General features: G+C 45.3%; 1 pseudogene; it reads right to left on the minus strand.

Moving 5' to 3' along the window:
• Window positions 1-905, minus strand: part of LOC135536836 (potassium voltage-gated channel subfamily G member 4-like) — a 9,956-nt pseudogene extending 9,051 nt beyond the window's left edge.
• Between the last annotated feature and the right edge of the window lie 7,597 nt (window positions 906-8,502).

Consider the following 8,502-nt stretch of genomic DNA (forward strand, 5'->3'; position numbering starts at 1 on the left):
GAACATCTTGGCCATGTTCTGTTATCATCTCCACCCGGCACAGCCAGAAGAGGACTGGCCACCCCACATAGCCTGGTTCCTCTCTAGGTTTCTTCCTAGGTTTTGGCCTTTCTAGGGAGTTTTTCCTAGCCACTGTGCTTCTACACCTGCATTGCTTGCTGTTTGGGGTTTTAGGCTGGGTTTTTGTACAGCACTTTGAGATATCAGCTGATGTACGAAGGGCTATATAAATAAATTTGATTTGATTGGATTTGCCTGGCCCAATAATATCCCTGCCAGTTGGAAAAGCTATCATTATGAATATATTGTGACTACTGCACTACACCATGGTCCCTGCCCCGAATGGAACCTTTCATAGTGTACTATTTACTTTGGAACATCAGCCCCATACGTTGCACTGTGTAGAGAATAGGTTGCCATTTGGGACACATTGCCTATCATGTCTTGTTGAAAAATCAATTCCAAACGCCCAAATACTTTAGCCTGATTACATTTGAGAGCTACAATTTGATAAATGTGATAGATGTCTGTCATCTTGAGGGAGCCAGCAAGCCATTTGACAAACGTGTGAATAAAATTTGAGGCTGAAACATAATATGAATATGGATATATATAATGACGTAGAAATAAATCCATTATAGATATAATTATAGGACTATATATATAACAATAATTTGTGAATAGCTTTATAGGGAAAACAAATGATTACACGAGCTTTTTGTGTGTTTTTAACCTTAATTTGGCTCTCATTGCAAATTCGTTTTTTTTATGCATGTATGCGTGGCAAAATAATTACTTCACAAAGACAGAACGTTACATACCGTCGCTGACAACTCGTTTTATCCTCTCTTACTTTATGGTGAATTTACTTCCATCATAGGCGAATTATTTCGCGTCAACATCCTTCAAATTGACCAGCCATATGTGCGCCCCGCTGCACGCAGACAACTTTACGAACTATGGTAGGCCTATTCAAAAACTGACCGGGAGCGAAAACAAAGTACGAAACGAAATGGGAGTGATGTCTGTCCATGTTTAGGCTACCCCGAGAGCTCTTGTCTTGTTCCAAACACAACCCACTGGACACACACTGGTTGAATCGACGTTGTTTCACGTGGAATATACTTTGAATTGACGTCTGTGCCCAGTGGGAACTGCTCGTCTCCCCGCAACACAGGTCCGTCCCTACAGAGTAGGTACAGCGCGTTCACTTTCCGGCACTAATCTGGAGTGTTTTTCTCCTATCGGTATTAATTCCACATCATCTACATTGGTTCAGCAGGTGGTTGGGGGACAGGCGGCAACTGGAAGCGCATTGTCAGATTTAAGAATAAAAGCGATTATCTAACGGTTCTGTCCTCCGAAAAACCTATCTCTCCCTCTCGTGTCTCTCTCTCTCCCTTTCTTGCTCTCTCCTCTCTCTCTCTCTCTCTCTCTCTCTCTCTCTCTCTCTCTCTCTCTCTGTGTGTGTGAACTATTTTCCCCCTTTAGTGTACTGCATGACCGCTTGTTTACAATTGGACACATACTATAAAGCCTTTTATCTAACGTTTCTATAGGCTGCAGAATTAGAATTCCAAACACAGAGAGGATTAGTGCAGGACAGAGAGAGATGAGGTCCCCAGCCTCCATTTCATTTATGTCAGCAGACTTCTGCCTTGAACAGATGAACTTCACACGCATGCACAAACACATGCACACAGCCACGCACAATCTCTCTCTCTCTCACACACACACACACACACACAGCTTTGTTTTTGTGAAATTATAGGACTTTTTGGAGTGGAAAAATGTTTGACCAACAGAAATTATATTTTCCCCTAACCCTAACCCTTAGCCTAAGCTAACCTCAACCACAAAAACCATAACCCTAACCATAAATCTAACCCTGACCTTAACCCCAAAACCCCAAACTTAACCCTTAAGCTTAAAACAACATTTGAACAAATTCAGGACCTGAAAAAAAGTGATTGTTTCTTACTTTTTCAGGACAATGGAGTGAATTGTTAGGACATTGGAGTCAATTGTTAGGACATTGGGGGCAATTGTTAGGACATTGGAGTGAATTGGTAGGACATTGGGGTGAATTGTTAGGACATTGGAGTCAACAACCCCCCCCCCCCCCTTGGGTTGTGCCATGGCAGAGATCTTTGTGGGCTATACTCAGCCTTGTCTCAGGATGGTAAGTTGGTGGTTGAAGATATCCCTCTAGTGGTGTGGGGGCTGTGCTTTGGCAAAGTGGGTGGGGTTATATCCTTCCTGTTTGGCCCTGTCCGGGGGTGTCCTCGGATGGGGCCACAGTGTCTCCTGACCCCTCCTGTCTCCAGTATTTATGCTGCAGTAGTTTATGTGTCGGGGGGCTAGGGTCAGTTTGTTATATCTGGAGTACTTCTCCTGTCCTATTCGGTGTCCTGTGTGAATCTAAGTGTGCGTTCTCTAATTCTCTCCTTCTCTCTTTCTCTCTCTCTCGGAAGACCTGAGCCATAGGACCATGCCCCAGGACTACCCGACATGATGACTCCTTGCTGTCCCCAGTCCACCTGACCGTGCTGCTGCTCCAGTTTCAACTGTTCTGCCTTATTATTATTTGATCATGCTGGTCATTTATGAACATTTTGGCCATGTTCTGTTATAATCTCCACCCTGCACAGCCAGAAGAGGACTGGCCACCCCACATAGCCTGGTTCCTCTCTAGGTTTCTTCCTAGGTTTTGGCCTTTCTAGGGAGTTTTTCCTAGCCACCGTGCTTCTACATCTGCATTGCTTGCTGTTTGGGGTTTTAGGCTGGGTTTCTGTACAGCACTTTGAGATATCAGCTGATGTACGAAGGGCTATATAAATACATTTGATTTGATTTGATTTGTTAGGACATTAAGGTCCTGATAATGTAGGTGAACAAGTATACTTACTGTTAATCCAGCCACAGGAGAGGACATCTGACACACACACACACACACACACACACACACACACACACACACACACACACACACACACACACACACACACACACACACACACACACACACACACACACACACACACACACACACACACACACACACACACACACCTTACCTCTCCCGCCTGTTGCGTAATGCCACTGAATGCCAGCGATGCAGATGGGAGATGGGAGATGGGTATTGCATTGTAGTAACACAACAGATGAGGAATGTCAAGGTCCGCTCTGCACACGCTTTGAAACAGCAGGACGGTTGGCTAGTATTGTGGACAACCTCACAGACAAATACAGCTACTCTGTGACAAACAGTCTATTTTATTAAAAAATGTTTTAAGCTAGTTAACTAGGCAAGTCAGTTAAGAACACATTCTTATTTACAATGGCGGCCTAGGAACAGTGGGTTCAGTCTCGGTCAGTAGTGTGGATAATGAGGGCCTGGGTTCAGTCTAGGTCAGTAGTGTGGATAATGAGGGCCTGGGTTCAGTCTAGGTCAGTAGTGTGGATAATGAGGGCCTGGGTTCAGTCTAGGTCAGTAGCGTGGATGATGAGGGCCTGGGTTCAGTCTAGGTCAGTAGTGTGGATAATGAGGGCCTGGGTTCAGTCTAGGTCAGTAGTGTGGATAATGAGGGCCTGGGTTCAGTCTAGGTCAGTAGTGTGGATAATGAGGCCTGGGTTCAGTCTAGGTCAGTAGTGTGAATAATGAGGGCCTGGGTTCAGTCTAGGTCAGTAGTGTGGATGATGACGTGGCGGAGGGATGGTGGAGTGGCCGTCCATCTGATGAGATGTTAAATGCAGATCCTAATTCTCTGTTGTTACTATCCCAGACAGGCTGTGACACTCAACACCCCGGGACAGGGGACAGTGACAGGCAAAAACACTCAACACCCCAGGACAGGGGACAGTGACAGGCCAAAACACTCAACACCCCGGGACAGGGGACAGTGACAGGCCAAAACACTCAACACCCCAGGACAGGGGACACTGACAGGCCAAAACACTCAACACCCCCGGACAGGGGACAGTGACAGGCCAAAACACTCAACACCCCCGGACAGGGGACAGTGACAGGGACTATAGAAATACAGAGGGTAGATAGACATTAAACTGAGGTCCTGACTCTCTGTTCAGCTGCCAGGACCATGATGACACTCCTCAGTTGCTGCTGGCTGGTAATCCTAGTTGTTCTGGCTCAATTCCCAGCCTCACGCTTCACGTCTGTCTGTCACCGCCATAAACCATCACACCTAGTGTAGTGTCACAACCACCTTATTACCAAGACTCCATTTTCACACCATCACTCCTTCCACTGTCAACAGCTCTCCATTATGCTATCCAGGGGTAAGAGCAAGGCGGTATGGTCCGGCACGTCGTCCCTTGTAATATAAATAGTGGGAGTAAGACAATGAAGACAACATGTCCAATAAACTATAGGCTACTACACAACTATTTAACAATACTGCAAGTCAGACACATGAAACGTGTGAATTGACTGGAAACCGAGTGGTAAAAATGGCTCCAAAATTGCATTGTGGTTTGAGGAAAACACATTTTGTCAAGGCAGAGATGAGTGGCCGAGACCGAGGCGCAGGTGGACAACAGTGGATGTATGAATTCAGGCTACAAGTGAAGGTTTAATGACAATCCCAGTTATTACACTGTGCCTAGGTGTTGTAGAACACCTGTCTCTTACCATTCATCACATTGCGACGTCACAGCGCACTGCTGGGGTTTGGATGCTGAAATTATTTTGTGAGTGAACGAATGTGCACTCTAAACAGAAAAGATTCCTGAAGTATCATTTAGGATTTCTTCAAATTGAAACTGTGGGGGAACCCCAATAAGGATTCTTCTTTAAAAGGGTTCTTCAAACAATCAATTTTAATGGATCCTCTAAGAACCTTTTGAAGAACGTTTTGAATAACCTTTTGGGGATGGTAAAGGCTAAGGGAGGATAGTAAAGGCTAAGGGAGGATGGTAAAGGCTAAGGGGGGATGGTAAAGGCTAAGGGGAGGATGGTAAAGGCTGGCGAGACCGAGGGCGCAGGTGGACAAGGGAGTATGGTAAAGGCTAAGGGAGGATGGTAAAGGCTAAGGGAGGATAGTAAAGGCTAAGGGAGGATGGTAAAGGCTAAGGGAGGATGGTAAAGGCTAAGGGAGGATGGTAAAGGCTAAGGGAGGATGGTAAAGGCTAAGGGAGGATAGTAAAGGCTAAGGGAGGATGGTAAAGGCTAAGGGAGGATGGTAAAGGCTAAGGGAGGATGATAAAGGCTAAGGGAGGATAGTAAAGGCTAAGGGAGGATAGTAAAGGCTAAGGGAGGGTGATAAAGGCTAAGGGGGGATAGTAAAGACTAAGGGGGGATGGTAAAGGCTAAGGGAGAATGATAAAGGCTAAGGGAGAATGATAAAGGCTAAGGGAGTATGTTAAAGGCTAAGGGAGGATGGTAAAGGCTAAGGGGGGTTAGTAAAAGCTAAGGGAGGATGATAAAGGCTAAGGGAGAATGATAAAGACTAAGGGAGTATGTTAAAGGCTAAGGGAGGATGGTAAAGGCTAAGGTAGTATGGTAAAGGCTAAGGGAGGATGATAAAGGCTAAGGGGGGATGGTAAAGGCTAAGGGAGGATAGTAAAGACTAAGGGGGGATGGTAAAGGCTAAGGGAGAATGATAAAGGCTAAGGGAGTATGGTAAATGCTAAGGGAGGATGGTAAAGACTAAGGGAGTATGGTAAAGGCTATGGGGGGGTGGTAAAGACTAAGGGAGGATGGTAAAGGCTAAGGGAGGATGGTAAAGGCTAAGGGAGTGGGGTAAAGCCTAAGGGAGGATGGTAAAGGCTAAGGTAGGATAGTAAAGACTAAGGGGGGATGGTAAAGGCTAAGGGAGGATGGTAAAGGCTAAGGGAGGATGATAAAGGCTAAGGGAGGATGGTAAAGGCTAAGGGAGGATGGTAAAGGCTAAGGGAGGATAGTAAAGGCTAAGGGAGGATGGTAAAGGCTAAGGGAGTATGGTAAAGGCTAAGGGGGGATGGTAAAGACTAAGGGAGGATGGTTAAGACTAATGGAGGATGGTAAAGGCTAAGGGAGGATGGTAAAGGCTAAGGGAGGATAGTAAAGGCTAAGGGAGGATGATAAAGGCTAAGGGGGGATAGTAAAGGCTAAGGGAGGATAGTAAAGGCTAAGGGAGGATGATAAAGGCTAAGGGAGGATAGTAAAGGCTAAGGGAGGATGATAAAGGCTAAGGGAGGATAGTAAAGGCTAAGGGAGGATGGTAAAGGCTAAGGGAGTGGGGTAAAGCCCAAGGGAGGATGGTAAAGGCTAAGGTAGGATAGTAAAGACTAAGGGGGATGGTAAAGGCTAAGGGAGGATGGTAAAGGCTAAGGGGGGATGATAAAGGCTAAGGGAGGATGGTAAAGGCTAAGGGAGGATGGTAAAGGCTAAGGGAGGATGGTAAAGGCTAAGGGAGGATGGTAAAGGCTAAGGGAGGATAGTAAAGGCTAAGGGAGGATGGTAAAGGCTAAGGGAGTATGGTAAAGGCTAAGGGGGGATGGTAAAGACTAAGGGAGGATGGTTAAGACTAATGGAGGATGGTAAAGGCTAAGGGAGGATGGTAAAGGCTAAGGGAGGATAGTAAAGGCTAAGGGAGGATGATAAAGGCTAAGGGGGGATAGTAAAGGCTAAGGGAGGATAGTAAAGGCTAAGGGAGGATGATAAAGGCTAAGGGAGGATAGTAAAGGCTAAGGGAGGATGGTAAAGGCTAAGGGAGGATAGTAAAGACTAAGGGGGGATGGTAAAGGCTAAGGGAGGATGGTAAAGGCTAAGGGAGTATGGTAAAGGCTAAGGGAGTGGGGTAAAGCCTAAGGGAGTGGGGTAAAGCCTAAGGGAGGATGGTAAAGGCTAAGGGAGGATGGTAAAGGCTAAGGGAGTGGGGTAAAGCCTAAGGGAGGATGGTAAAGGCTAAGGTAGGATAGTAAAGACTAAGGGGGATAGTAAAGGCTAAGGGAGGATGGTAAAGGCTAAGGGAGGATGATAAAGGCTAAGGGGGGATGGTAAAGGCTAAGGGAGGATAGTAAAGACTAAGGGGGGATCGTAAAGGCTAAGGGAGAATGATAAAGGCTAAGGGAGTATGGTAAAGGCTAAGGGAGGATGGTAAAGGCTAAGGGAGTATGGTAAAGGCTAAGGGGGATGGTAAAGACTAAGGGAGGATGGTTAAGACTAATGGAGGATGGTAAAGGCTAAGGGAGGATGGTAAAGGCTAAGGGAGGATAGTAAAGGCTAAGGGAGGATGATAAAGGCTAAGGGGGATGGTAAAGACTAAGGGAGGATGGTAAAGACTAAGGGAGGATGGTAAAGGCTAAGGGAGGATAGTAAAGGCTAAGGGAGGATGATAAAGGCTAAGGGGGAATGGTAAAGGCTAAGGGAGGATGATAAAGGCTAAGGGAGGATGGTAAAGGCTAAGGGAGGATGGGAAAGACTAAGGGAGGATGGTAAAGGCTAAGGGAGGATGGTAAAGACTAAGGAAGGATGATAAATGTGATCTGCATAACATACCAATACCTACTGACATACCTTTGTATGTCTCCTCGTCTTTATTGTCATGTGTGCTCCCTCTCCTGGCCTCTAGGTCACCAGGCTACTCGTTATGGCGCACACCTGTCACCACACCTGAGATATGCAAAATAGGAAAAGTCCAAGTTGCTTTTATTATGCCGCAGTCAACCCCTAGTGATGTAACTGCCTATGTCATTACCTTCTACTCATGAGACCAAGCCCATGCATACACAGCTATACAAACAAGAGATTCAGTGTTATCTAAAGGCTCAGCAGTAAATGTCCACTCCCCTAGTTGATTTATAGTGGTATGTCTGACTAGTCTCTTATCTCTTTCACTTCCTTGCAGAGTTCTGTGTCTCTGCATCTCTTTTATCTTTGAGGCTCTTCTCACAGACACCTTGAACTCACACATCTTCTCAGACCGTTTAAAACAATAAGAAGCAGAGACTAGAAAAATACTGTGGAACAATATTAAGCCTTATAATACATATTCTTTTGTTGTTAATCTGTAGTCTAGGACCCTATAAATGTAGTGGGGGAGGGGTCTTATAACCCCTCCCCTTCTATTAATACAACATAAGAATAATTTATTATAATAACACATAAAACATTTGGTGAAGCTCCTATCATGAACCCAATTTGACCCCATCAATATACGTTGAATTGTGTCCATTTTCTGTTTCAGAAAGATTGCACAAATATGAAAAGATGTGATGGTATCATCATAAAACAATATGAATTTAGATCATACAAGGGACAAACCTTAAACTGAGGAGATCTTTAAATGTTTCAGTTAAGCGCCTGCACCTGCTGTCCTTTCACATTCAAATACAAATGTTTCAGTTGGGCAATTAGTTTCCTGCATGAACCCCCAACAACTAAGGAGGTTCCTCGATGAACCCCTACCTCCTATGGGGGTTCTTGGAAGAACCTTTTGGGGGCCATTTTCAGTGCCAAGAACTCTAAGTTCTTCAAAGAACTTTTAGGATCTTTTCAAA

Source organism: Oncorhynchus masou, unplaced genomic scaffold, assembly GCF_036934945.1.
Source record: "Oncorhynchus masou masou isolate Uvic2021 unplaced genomic scaffold, UVic_Omas_1.1 unplaced_scaffold_670, whole genome shotgun sequence".
Lineage (NCBI taxonomy): Eukaryota > Metazoa > Chordata > Actinopteri > Salmoniformes > Salmonidae > Oncorhynchus > Oncorhynchus masou.